General features: G+C 40.3%; 1 long non-coding RNA gene across 1 annotated transcript; it reads right to left on the bottom strand.

The window, feature by feature from the left end:
• Nucleotides 1–442: 442 nt before the first annotated feature.
• Nucleotides 443–4,907, bottom strand: LOC101730475. Its single transcript, XR_208637.4, has 2 exons — nucleotides 4,645–4,907; nucleotides 443–1,247 (listed from the first exon to the last, which is right to left on the bottom strand). It is a non-coding gene; the product is annotated as an uncharacterized LOC101730475 (long non-coding RNA).
• Between the last annotated feature and the right edge of the window lie 8,394 nt (nucleotides 4,908–13,301).

Below are 13,301 nucleotides of genomic sequence, written 5' to 3' on the forward strand. Positions count from 1 at the left end.
TAGGCTTGAGGTGGCAGCTACAGAAACCTCAAGAGATGTCTGGAGTCAAGTAAGTAATGGGGGTGCTGGAAGCAAGATGTTTGTTTTAATCCACTAGACACACATTCCTGTTAGGGATTCCACCCATTATGGAAAAAAATACTGACATTGTATTGCTTCAAAATAGTTGTCTAGCTGAAGATTGCTAACAGTGTCGCGGGCGACTAAGCTCCCCGTGTGGGCTCTGGCACACGGGGAGATTAGTCACCCGCGACAAATCTCCCTTGTCACAGGCGACTAATCTCCCCGTGTGCCAGAGCTCTTAGGGCTCTGGCAACTCGGGGAGATTAGTCGCCCGCGAACAGCGAGTTAAATCGCGGGCGACTAATCTCCCCCGTGTGCCAGAGCCCTTATGGATCTGATGTGTGCACCTTGTTATATCAACGCACAGCTATATATTTTCTGTATTGTGTTGTAACAGCCACTAATTATGTTTACTTTGTGCTGCTGCAGTGGCTGACCTTTGATTCTCTCCCTAATGATGCCTAATAAAAAACCTCAATCTGAAGTCTGGGGAATGGGCAAGAGATAAGATTCAGTTAGGTATGTGCATTATGAGACTAATTGGCCTGTTTTTGCTGTGAAGATTTAAAGCATTAAAAAACAAAAAATAATGGCAACAAAATGACATCTAAAGCATTAACCATTTTCTTTGTGACAAAGTGGAATAGACCTCTAACTTAATATAAGAGTAGTTAATGTTCTCCAAGGAAACAGGCTTTTTTATAACAATATTTTGTACTTGGGCTTGCTTTAACCCACATTTTTATTTATAAAACTGTGCTTTGCCCTCAGTTCCAAGCAGCATAACTAGGTGAGACGATTTCTCGTGTAAGATGCTCTCTAGTTCACAGGCTTTGCTGGTAACCTTGGGAAAATCACCAAAAGAAAGATTCAGTCCAGATTCAGCTTTAATGTCTCAGGTGAATGCAGATTCTTCTAGAAATGTGTCCTAATTGGAAGCATAATATTTTTTTCCAACAGCCGTGAAAAGCAGCACTCCTTGAATTTCCCTTGCGAGTTTGCTTGTTAGCAGCATCACATCATCTTTGATGCCCTTGTGTTTGTTTTCTGTGAAATCCTTCCAGGAAATCATTATTAAGTCTTCCGTAGGCGCTGCCTTCCTGACGCATTTAGCTGTTCGAACTTAAGGTAGTAATCCTGCAGCACATCTCTTGGATGGCGGGCCCTAGCCAGTTCTTCGTCCACTGGAAATCAAAGAAACAACTTTAAGCTTTTGCCTCTGCACATTTTTAACAGAACTATATATTTGAAAATGTTAAAAAGAAATGTGGCTGTCAGTATAATCGTATAAAAACAACAATCTGTATGTAATACAGTAAGTTACATTTAGATCCCTCCCACAACCCTTTTATTGCGTTTGAATTCCCTGACAAGAAAACTAAGGATATTGGCCAGGGGTGTGGTTAAAATAATAAAGATGTATTGTAAACTGAACTTTTAAAAAGAACCCAAAATACTACAAGCCCTTGTCTACTCCCACAGTTGGTAGACATGGACATTGACCAAAAATTTACTCTCATTGAGACATGTGGCGGTCTAAATGCCCTTAATGTTAAATCAGTGGTCAAATTTCCCTGTCCAGTCCTTCACCTTCCCCATTAAAACATAGTAAATGCCCTATCAAGGGCAGATATTTGGAGTCTGACAAAGGGGTACACCCCCGAAACATTGCTGCCATACTTTGAATAAACATGCAGGGGCTAAGCCCTGCTTGCATCCCACTTGTTGTGCCGGTCAATTTTCTGCCAGATACTTGGAGTGACAATTGGGCACTGTTTGAGAATATTAGAGCATTTCTCATGTTTTCATTGGAAATAGGTGACAGCCAATAAAAGAGGTTTTGACTATTGCAATTTTCTCTAAAAACACTGCAGTGGTCCAAATGTTGTTACCCAAAGGCATAAGACAGTGAAAACAAATATCTCAGTGGTTGATATGGCTTACTACACAGTCGTGTACTGGATATATTGAGTAAATTATCAAAATGTATACATGTACATTTAAAAATAAAAGTCAATAAAAATACTGAAGCCAGTAGCAATGAAAATGTGATTTCTGCTTCTTTTATAAGTGGCCCAGCCATATTTCTAAATTAAGATAGTATAGTCAGTGAAAATGTTAAATGAATAATTCTAGATCAAGAGCATCATGAGGAAGTTTTAGAGAAGCTGCTGATATTGCCAAATCTTGGTAACAATAGCAAATGTAACTCCTTATTCTGATTTTGGAGAGAAGTTGTATGACAAAATTTCAACAGTAAAGGGTTTAGACGCATGATTATTTTAAAACCTAAACTTTTTCAAATCATGTACTATTGTAATGAGTGAAAGGAGATACCCGGCAGTGGATCCCTTGTGTAATATGTAACCATGGAAATGTAATTAGGCCTAGTCTGACTGAGCAGGGGGACTTGATTACAACTATAGATTGTTGTCCAGAAGAACATCCCATAGATTAAAGGGATTTTGTCTGCATACAATATGAACTGATTAAGGTCAGTTTTCACATCAACTACACTGGAAAGTTCCATCTCAAATATGAGATTAAATAAGCAGCAATGAAACAGATCTTTGAAAATGCACAGATTTAGTCAGTGTGTTTTGCTGCATGTAAAGATGGAAAATAAATTTTGGCCTAAACTATTTCTTTTTTTTACCTATTTCAGTGAGTTTTGGCTGATGTCAGACGAGGCATAGGGCAGATATTTTCGGCAAGTGGAAAATCGCTTGCCAAAACTTCTGCCCTACGCCTCCTACTTGTGCCTGCACCTGAATGAATAGAATATGCTCGGGTGCAGGCACAAGTAGCGGAAATATGCATAAAAATGCAAAAGTTTTAAAGTCTCGCGTTTTTATGCGTATTTTGGCTACATGTGCCTGCAACCGAGCATATCTCATTCATTCGGGTGCAGGCACATGTAGGAGGAGTAGGGCGGTATTTTCGGCAATCGCTTTTCTGCTTGCCGAAAATATCCGCCCTACGCCTCATCTGGCTTTAGCCTTAAGTGCTTATTTCTAGTCAACCACATTGCGAACACCTGCTATGGGGTGTGTTGTGACATACACAAAGTTTAGCTCTCCATTACAGTGGGTTAAACTACTCATGGTACAACTTTAGGAAACAACCTGTACTAGTTAAAATTGTCTCAACAATAAGTTAAAAGGGAATTTTTTTCAAATTATGAGTTTAAATAATATCAATATTATTTATATGGCACCAACATATTCCACTGTGCTTTACAGATATTGTACACCATTCATATCAATCCCTGCCTCAGCAGAGCTTACAGTCTATCGCATGTATTTTTTTTTTAATCAGGACCCAATTTACCTCATGCTACAGGCAAATGAGCTTTAAGCAATAAGAGATGAATTACTGGACACTGCTATACCTCCCCTTAACTGCTTTTCTACCTTCAGATGGTAATACAGGAAAAATGTTTTAGGTTTAATCAGTGTCTAGGGCAGGCTATAGGCAGAGTGATAAAAACACTCTCCAAGCACTATGTTCTTTGCCCACAATGCACCTTACCCTTTTGCACCATCATTGTCAGGCAAAAATATTTCCCTTAAATGTAATAATAAAGGCACTAAGTTTGCCCAAGTACAGTAGCCCATAGCAATCAATGAGATGTTTTCTTTTAAACAATTCCACCACAAAACCTTAACCCACACCCAACCCTAATCTGCAAAATGTTGCTTGTACCCAACCAGTAACTTTATCTTCTCACTCCATGCACTACTTATTCACACACTTGTGGTTCCAAGACAGGGAATCTTTGGAAGCAGAGAAAGACTGTACTCTGACCCTCACACAACCCAAACCCACAATGTTCCCCCTAAATTTCAACCCAAACTCGCCCATCTTGTGAGTTTTGGGTCAAAACGCACATCACTACAATAAATGCTAACTGCTGATTGGTTGTGGTAGGTGACTAGACCTGTACCAAACTTTACTCCTTATATAACATAAACACCATTATCTGTTTCCTTGGTCTTTGAATAGTGCCTTGGCAAGTTCATCTTAAAACTATCATATAAAGGCAGTATGGTTACGTTTGTCTCACTCACAAGCTTCACTTTGGATTGATTAAGAAACTAAGGCAAATGGTAAGCTATGTTCTCAAGGATTGCTCGAGGCCCACATTAACTAAAGGGCCAGCAAAGCTACAACTGGCACAAGGTGCATATTGCTGTTGAAAAAGTGCAAGGTAAGGGCACTCTCAGGGCTATATTCCTTAGAGTCTGCACATGATATTAAATTTAATGAGATAAATATGCTCCATAACAACTCTCCTATTTCCAAACGACAATAGCAATCTCTGTCACACTGGCTGTAGCTAAACCACAGTTAACAGCATCCATTAGGGATAAGAATTGGCAAAGGGTTTCTCAAAGGTTTAGCTCTAAAACACCTAGGATTGTAGTTTAATTGAAAAAAAAATCTCAACACATACCCCTTTTCCTTATTTTTGCCCATAAGAAATCTGTGTTGTATAGCAGAATTGATAACATACAAGCTGTTACTTGTTGCATACTGCACCCTCCATATTTATTACCCGTGTGTTTCATTAACACTTACCTTCAGCCAGCTTTATCTTCAAGTAATAAATGAGGCCTATAAGAAGCAAAGTAACAGGCAAAAATATTCCTCCAAATAGATACAAAGCTGGAAGCTCTCTGACAAACACAGAAATTATGTGCCCCATTTTACACTGGTGCTTTTCAGTATTTAGTGATCCAGCAGTAACACCAATTGCCAGTTTCGCTCAGCTCACTGTGTGTAATGAAGAATTAACAACTGATCTCTCTGTGTCGGGCTCTTATAATGGCCTTTGGTCCCACAGCTAAAACCTTGTTCCAGGACTTTGCTCTGTTTGAACAGTCCTGTGATTCCTAAGAAGATTGAGGCTGGGTTATAAAATAACCAAGGGAATGTGCAACAATGGGTTTATCTCTCTATTGCCAGTCATAGAATCTGACACTTTCTGTATACAGCTGCGTTTTTATCTTAAATGGTAACAACATTTTTTGCCTGTTAGCAATTTCTTTCATTTTATAATACTAAAGGCTTTTAACATCTGGCACTTCCAAAGGAATTATATTTTTAAGCCTCTACTTTACAAATAATTGCTGAGAACATTAATGTATTGCTTTAAAAACTAATTTTTGCTAAAAATCCAGTGAAACTGACACACATCATTTATTTATTTGAAGATTCAAAAGCTAGGACAAATCTAAGGACAATGCAGTTTACTGAGCAAATGACACAACTCAGACAACAAAAGATAAAGGGATATTTTGGGTTAATTGCTGGCATTATAACACACTGCCCTTTAGAATATCAGAGCTAACAGTTAATTAACAACAGTTTTATCAAAAGCTGGTCACACAGAGAAAACTGTAGGGGTGCACTAAACTGCTGGCTGTCCAAAGTAAAATACCTTATAACTTGGAGTGGCACCACTTTCATAGGAATGCTTCTCATCCTTTTATAGTGCAGGGCCACCATTATCTCTGCAAGGATACCACATTTTATCCACATAACAAAACAGGAAAGAATACCACTCTGGCTGATTCTCGGAGCACAATAGTGAAAGTGCAACATGTTTTGAGACATGTTCCAAAATATTTGGGAAGTTGCTTGTATTCTTACTTTTCCTCATGCTGTTTTTTATTTCAGTAGTTTCTGTAGTGGCCCCAGCCCAAATTTTCGCTAGACTCAATTCCAGCGGGAGAGATAGGGATTGGCCCAGATGAAACTACTCCAACTTATCAACCCCCTAATGCCCAAATTCTGAGGTCTGACACCCGTATCCTTTATTCCAATTTAGCACTTAGTCCTTTAAACTTGCTTAAAGTCTGTGAAACTCTTTAATGCCATTAATTAAGCATTTCATGAAGATTTGCAGCCCAGAGGCCCAGATATAATCAACAACAAATCTTCTGTGTGCCAGTTGCCTAAACTGAAGGCATTTTGCAATAAACCAACTGTACTCTTTATTGCAGTGCTGTTTCACATCCACTAGTGCTGTTTTACATCCATACTTTTACATCTTATTCCCACTCAATTACACTTCACACTAATTCACCCAGTGGTGTCTCACCAGATCCAGCTCAACTATCTCTGAGTAAGAGCAGCCTCACAGCAGTGCAGCTTGAAGCACTGATGGATTTGCCCTGCAGGTCCCCACCTCCCTCTTGGCATGTAACAGTCATCTGGGCCACAGCACTGCAATCAGTACACATTTCTGGTGTTTACTGTTTTATACAGTATGATAACTAGACCATTTATCTCTAATCATTACACAGCAATGGCTACGTGTGAAAAAAAATGTTGTTCTGTCACATTTTAAAGGAACAGTAACACTTAAAAATGTATATATTTCAAAGAAATTAAACTATAATGTACTGCTGCCCTGCACTGGTAAAAGTTTTGTGTTTGCTTCAGAAACATTACTAGAGTTTATATAAACCCTGGTGTGTAGCCATGGGGGCAGCCATTCAAAAGAAGAAAAGGCACAGGTTATATAGCAGCTAACAGATAAACCCCGTAGAATACAATGGTGTCTTAACTGTTATCTGCTATGTAACCTGTGCCTTTTTTCCAGCTTGAATGGCTGCCCCCACTATAAACTATAGTAGTGTTCCTGAAGCAAATACCCCAGTTTTACCAGTGCAGGGCCACAGAACATTATATTTCAATTACTTTAAACACTTTCATTTTTTGGTGTTACTGTTCCTTTAAACCCTCATGAGCATTTTTAAAAACTGTGTATCCACGCCTCATATGTTTCCCCACCAGCAATTTGTATTTTAGCCAGTGGGAAGGAAACAAGGACATTTTGTCCCCTGCAGTGACCATGATTTATCGAGGGCGACAAAACATCCCTAGCATTTTAAAAATTAATTAAAAAGGCTATTTTTAATTTTGCTATTACAAGGACACACCACTCTCACCATTTACATTGCACGAACAATGTGACAACACCAGCAGTATGTATTGTTTTTTGAGCCAAATCAGTAGATGAAACTATAAACATGGTGATGGCAGATTCTGTTAATGCCTTTAAGAGTGGATTGGGTGATTTCTTTAGCAATCATAATATCCAAGGCTATTGCGATACTAAAATATACAATTGGTATTGATGTTGGTATATATAGTTTATGTATGTGAGTGTATAGATAAGTTGGTATGGGACTTTGTGTGTGCGCTGGGGTTCGCATAGAAGGTTTGAATTGACTTTTTTCAACTAGCTTAACTATGTAACATCTGGTTCAGGCCCCGATTTGCAGAAAGGCCACAAAGGCAAAATATTTGGGGTGGCAGGCAGAGTACAGATTATTTAATTATTATATATATATATACAGTGGCTTGCAAAAGTATTCGGCCCCCTTGAACTTTTCCACATTTTGTCACATTACAGCCACAAACATGAATCAATTTTATTGGAATTCCACGTGAAAGACCAATACAAAGTGGTGTACACGTGAGAGGTGGAACGAAAATCATACATGATTCCAAACATTTTTTACAAATAAATAACTGCAAAGTGGGGTGTGCATAATTATTCAGCCCCCTTTGGTCTGAGTGCAGTCAGTTGCCCATAGACATTGCCTGATGAGTGCTAATGACTAAATAGAGTGCACCTGTGTGTAATCTAATGTCAGTACAAATACAGCTGCTCTGTGACGGCCTCAGAGGTTGTCTAAGAGAATATTGGGAGCAACAACACCATGAAGTCCAAAGAACACACCAGACAGGTCAGGGATAAAGTTATTGAGAAATTTAAAGCAGGCTTAGGCTACAAAAAGATTTCCAAAGCCTTGAACATCCCACGGAGCACTGTTCCACCGATCCTTCAGAAATGGAAGGAGTATGGCACAACTGTAAACCTACCAAGACAAGGCCGTCCACCTAAACTCACAGGCCGAACAAGGAGAGCGCTGATCAGAAATGCAGCCAAGAGGCCCATGGTGACTCTGGACTCAGGTGGGGGAATCTGTCCATAGGACAACTATTAGTCGTGCACTGCACAAAGTTTGCCTTTATGGAAGAGTGGCAGAGTGGCAAGAAGAAAGCCATTGTTAACAGAAAACCATAAGAAGTCCCGTTTGCCACAAGCCATGTGGGGGACACAGCAAACATGTGGAAGAAGGTGCTCTGGTCAGATGAGACCAAAATGGAACTTTTTGGCCAAAATGCAAAACGCTATGTGTGGCGGAAAACTAACACTGCACATCACTCTGAACACACCATCCCCACTGTCAAATATGGTGGTGGCAGCATCATGCTCTGGGGGGGCTTCTCTTCAGCAGGGACAGGGAAGCTGGTCAGAGTTGATGGGAAGACGGATGGAGCCAAATACAGGGCAATCTTGGAAGAAAACCTCTTGGAGTCTGCAAAAGACTTGAGACTGGGGCGGAGGTTCACCTTCCAGCAGGACAACAACCCTAAACATAAAGCCAGGGCAACAATGGAATGGTTTAAAACAAAACATATCCATGTGTTAGAATGGCCCAGTCAAAGTCCAGATCTAAATCCAATGGAGAATCTGTGGCAAGATCTGAAAACTGCTGTTCACAAACGCTGTCCATCTAATCTGACTGAGCTGGAGCTGTTTTGCAAAGAAGAATGGGCAAGGATTTCAGTCTCTAGATGTGCAAAGCTGGTAGAGACAAACCCTAAAAGACTGGCAGCTGTAATTGCAGCAAAAAGTGGTTCTACAAAGTATTGACTCAGGGGGCTGAATAATTACGCACACCCCACTTTGCAGTTATTTATTTGTAAAAAATGTTTGGAATCATGTATGATATTCGTTCCACTTCTCACGTGTACACCACTTTGTATTGGTCTTTCACGTGGAATTCCAATAAAATTGATTCATGTTTGTGGCTGTAATGTGACAAAATGTGGAAAAGTTCAAGTGGGCCGAATACTTTTGCAAGCCACTGTACAGGTATAGGACCTGTATATCCAGAATGCTCGGGACCAAGGGTATTCCGAAGGGGTCTTTCCATAATTTGGATCTCCATACCTTAAGTCTACTAAAAAAATCAATAACTCACCTTTATGCAAATCTGGTGTCACTGGACCGACTGCCTTGGTGCCCCAGTCCCTTTCCCTGTAGGGGATCCCCCTTTGATAGCAACCCCCCGTAAAGCCTCCACAGCTCCCACCCCCCACAGGACTCTCAGGTCTTGGACTTTCATTAGTACCAATACAAAACTGATGCCAATGCTGTTTTTGACTATTTGGTTGTTCAATAAAGATATTGATTGATACCTGTGACCGAAAAAAAATCAATAAAACAGTAAATAAACCCAATAGGATTGTTTTGCCTACAATAAGGATTAATTATATTTTAGTTGGGATCAAGTACAAGGTTCTGTTTTTATTTAAGGTTCTGTTATTATTACAGAGAAAAAGGAAATCTGTTTTAAAAATTCTGAATTATTTGATTAAAATGGAGTCTATGAGAGACAGGCTTTCCGTAATTTGGAGCTTTCTGGATAATGGGTTTCCGGATAAGGGATCCCGTACCTGTGTATATATATTCACTGGCCTCATTCATTCATTTCATTCTTATGCTCTTATAATTTCCTTATTTCACTTCTCTTGTAAAGACTAATTTTCCTCATTTTATGTGTTTTTCCACCTTTCCTCCAATCTACCATAATGACCATACATGGGCCAATTCTAGCTGCCGATATCAATCCTTTAGACCGATTTGGCAGCCTTATCTGCCTGTGTATGGGCACAAACGACCCTGCCCGATCAACATCTGGTCTGAAATCGGCCAGATCTTGATTTTCCGTCCTAATTCAATTGTTTGGCCCCATGGCCAAATAACCAAATAAGCCCAATATTGCCCACCTGTGGGTGGGGATATCGGGAGGATGTGACCATGTATGGCGACCTTTAGTCTTTTTATCTTTTTCTCCTATTTGTCATTCCATATTTTGTCTTTTATGGTTTTTATTTTTTTCCCTTTTTTCTCACAAAGTCTTTCCATTTTTATGTTCTCGCTTCATTTTTGATATTGCCTTTTTGAGCTTATGTGAGCTTGTTTTAAAAGAGAACATCTTCTCTTTCTGAAGAATACGTGGTTAATACATAGTAACATAGTAAATTATGCCATACAAAAATGTGGGTTCCAACAGTTGAACCATCCACCCTTCAGTCCTGACCAGGCTCCCTCGGATTATTTCCTTTTCCAAATTTTGGAGAAATCTCTCTGTGGACAGCGGTTTTCAAGTGATGAAGTCATCAAGGCAGCTGTGATTTGAAGTCTACCAAGATCTGGTTTGAAGTCTACCAAGATCCTGCTGCAAGGATGCCACATCCTGGATGGATTTAATTTAGCAGCAGAGTTTTGTTTAAACATGTACAAACATCTTTATTAACAACAACAGACCTTAGTTTAAAAAGCAGCCGTTTGTGGGGTACTGTATCAAATGCTTTGAAAAAATCCAAATAGATCTATTACTGCAACTTCACTGCCCGGCTTCTTGCTAACCTCATCAAAAAAGCAAATTTATCTGATACTGTATGTCCCATCCTTCATAAAGCCATGCTGATTACTGCTCATAATGCAATTTTCCACAACATAATTTTGAATGTGATCCCTTAACAAGCCTTCAAATAACTTGCCTACCACAAATGTCAAACTTACTGGCCTATAATTGCCAGGCTGAGATCTTACTCCCTTTTTCAATATAGGAATTACAGCATCTTTCTTCCAATCCAAAATTACCTAACCAGATGAAAAGCAAGTCTGAGAATATCAGAAATAGAGGCCTGACTAAAACTAAACTAAGCTCTCTAAGTACCCGACGTTGTACTCCATCTGGCCGTAGTGCCTTGTTTATTTTGAGTAAGCTTCTACCTACCATATACTGTATTAACTACTTATTAGATTAAGCTGAGCCATCACTTTCCCCATCAGGTGGGTCTGGAAACTTTGATTTCTCAATTGTAAACACTGAAAAAAAAGAACTGATTCAGCACACCGGCCCAGATTTGTGGAAAGGCCACAAACGCCTGAGCCTAGGTCAGCAAAATGTTTGGGGTGGCAGGCAGAGTACAGAATATTTAATTTAACTGCATCTCTGCAACTGCACAGCATTGCTTTATTAAATCAAATATAAACTTCTGTTATGTGATACCCAACAGGCAAAGAAATGTTGCAACACTGTGCGTGGTCTCATTATGACATCACATGTGGTCAAATGATGAGGTCACGCATAGTCACGTGATGACATCACACACGCTATTTGAATTGAACATACTATTTCAAATGTAATGCAACACTTGTTTGGCTATGATAGGGTTAAAACCAGGCTAGTAGTAATATGAGTGCATGTGCTACATACGACTCCCTTTCTTAGGATGGGCCTTTGCTTAGGTGGAAGAGACCTGGACAGAGCTGAGGATGTAGCTAAACAGTAACAGTAGTAAATTTGGACGCCAGAAAGGTTCTTGCTGTTTAACTATGATACAAGTTTATTGTCCAAGACACAGTGGTAAGCAGGGTAATAATGCACTCTGGGGAAGAAGAGAGGATTTACACCGTTTTACCCCACCTCTTGGTAGAGTCTGGGCAAGGTAAATACACCTTTCAGCCAATACCCCTGTGGAGGTAGTCTGGGTAGATATCTGGTCCTTCAGGTTGATAACCTCTATTATATGAGTCCTCCGGGTGAGTAGGGATCAGGGTTTATTCTATGGCTGTCACTATCTCTACTCCGTGGCCCTACACTGAGGCAACATTGCTGGATAGGAGCAATACTCCCAGAACTAAATTCTCCTTTGTTGGGGCTATTAAGCTGCCCTTTCTTACTAGGTGCTAACTATGTCACTTTTCTAGAAAGTGCTATGACAAATCTGCTGTGCTTTCTAACCTCATTCACGGGGCCCTGTCCCCAACTTTCTCCAGAGGGATGGTATCCTCTGGGGTATAATGGCTTCTGGGGCCTAAGATCTGCTCCCAGGCTCATTGGAGTGTTGCTTGGAAGGCAGACGGCAGCCAAAGAGGAAGTCACACCCTCCTGCTAGACACTTTATCAGTCTGCAGGGGGTGTGAACAACCTAACTAGACCAATAGGGAATAGTGGTATAACTGAAACGTGAGTACACAGGGCTTTGCCCAATAACACTAAAGATGTGAAGCCATAGGGAGCTTAACCCTATGGGTCCCTACAGTAAGAATCTGTGGGCTGGATGAACACACTATTTCTCTGCCTGACAGCCAGTGCCTGTTGGAATTTAGATAGGAAGTTGATATGATTCTATACATCCCAATTGTCCTGTTTTTCGCAGTCCCAGATTCTTATTGAAAAGTCCCTCATCTCCCTTTGATCTCCTGCACTGAATGCCAAAAAAGATACAGTTCCTTAAACTTAATTAAATTAGTAGGCTTTTGGCAGAAAGCACAAAAAACTCAATAGGCAATACCTGAACTTAGATACAATTGTAAATAATAAGCTAAACAAACCTCTTGGGGGAACTGAGAGTTGCAGCTTAGGGCTCTGGCACACGGGGAGATTAATCGCCCGCGACAAATCTCCCTGTTCGCGAGCGACTATTCTCCCTGAATTGGCATCCCACTGGCGAAAATGTAAGTCGCCAGTGGGATGGCACACGCTGGGCAGGCGATTTCACCTGCGCATCGTGTGCCATCCCACCGGCGACTTACATTTTCGCCGGTGGGATGGCAGTTCGGGCAGATTAGTCGCCCATGACAAGGGAGATTTGTTGCGGGCGACTAATCTCCCCATGTGCCAGAGCCCTTAAAGGGCAATTTCACCTTCATTAGCAAAACTGTAATAACACATAAAACAAGACCTCAGAAATGTGTTCAAACTTTACATAACCTGCCAAATTTTGTAAAATGGGAGTGATATTAAGGGGGGTGTTCACAAAAGTGAGTGTGGTCAAAAAATGTTGCTGTGCTACTCGCTGCATTTCTTTTTGTCCCCATTTGCATTTTTCAAATGTTGGGTGGTATGTGATTTAATAAAACAAGGCTGTGCTGGGAAGTAATTACATTAAATATACAATACTTTCAGTTAGGTGAGAAGCAAGTACAGCAAATGGGAAAGTTTATATGGGCCCCAATGGTGCAGTTTGGGAATGTGCAACTATAAGAGTTGTAAAGTGCCACAGGTGGGAAAAGCTGGCATAAATTTATAAACCAGGTGCAGTACCCATAGCAACCAATCAGGATTGTGCAGTGG

The sequence above is a fragment of the Xenopus tropicalis genome, chromosome 5 (genome assembly GCF_000004195.4).
Source record: "Xenopus tropicalis strain Nigerian chromosome 5, UCB_Xtro_10.0, whole genome shotgun sequence".
NCBI classification, from domain to species: Eukaryota; Metazoa; Chordata; class Amphibia; order Anura; family Pipidae; genus Xenopus; species Xenopus tropicalis.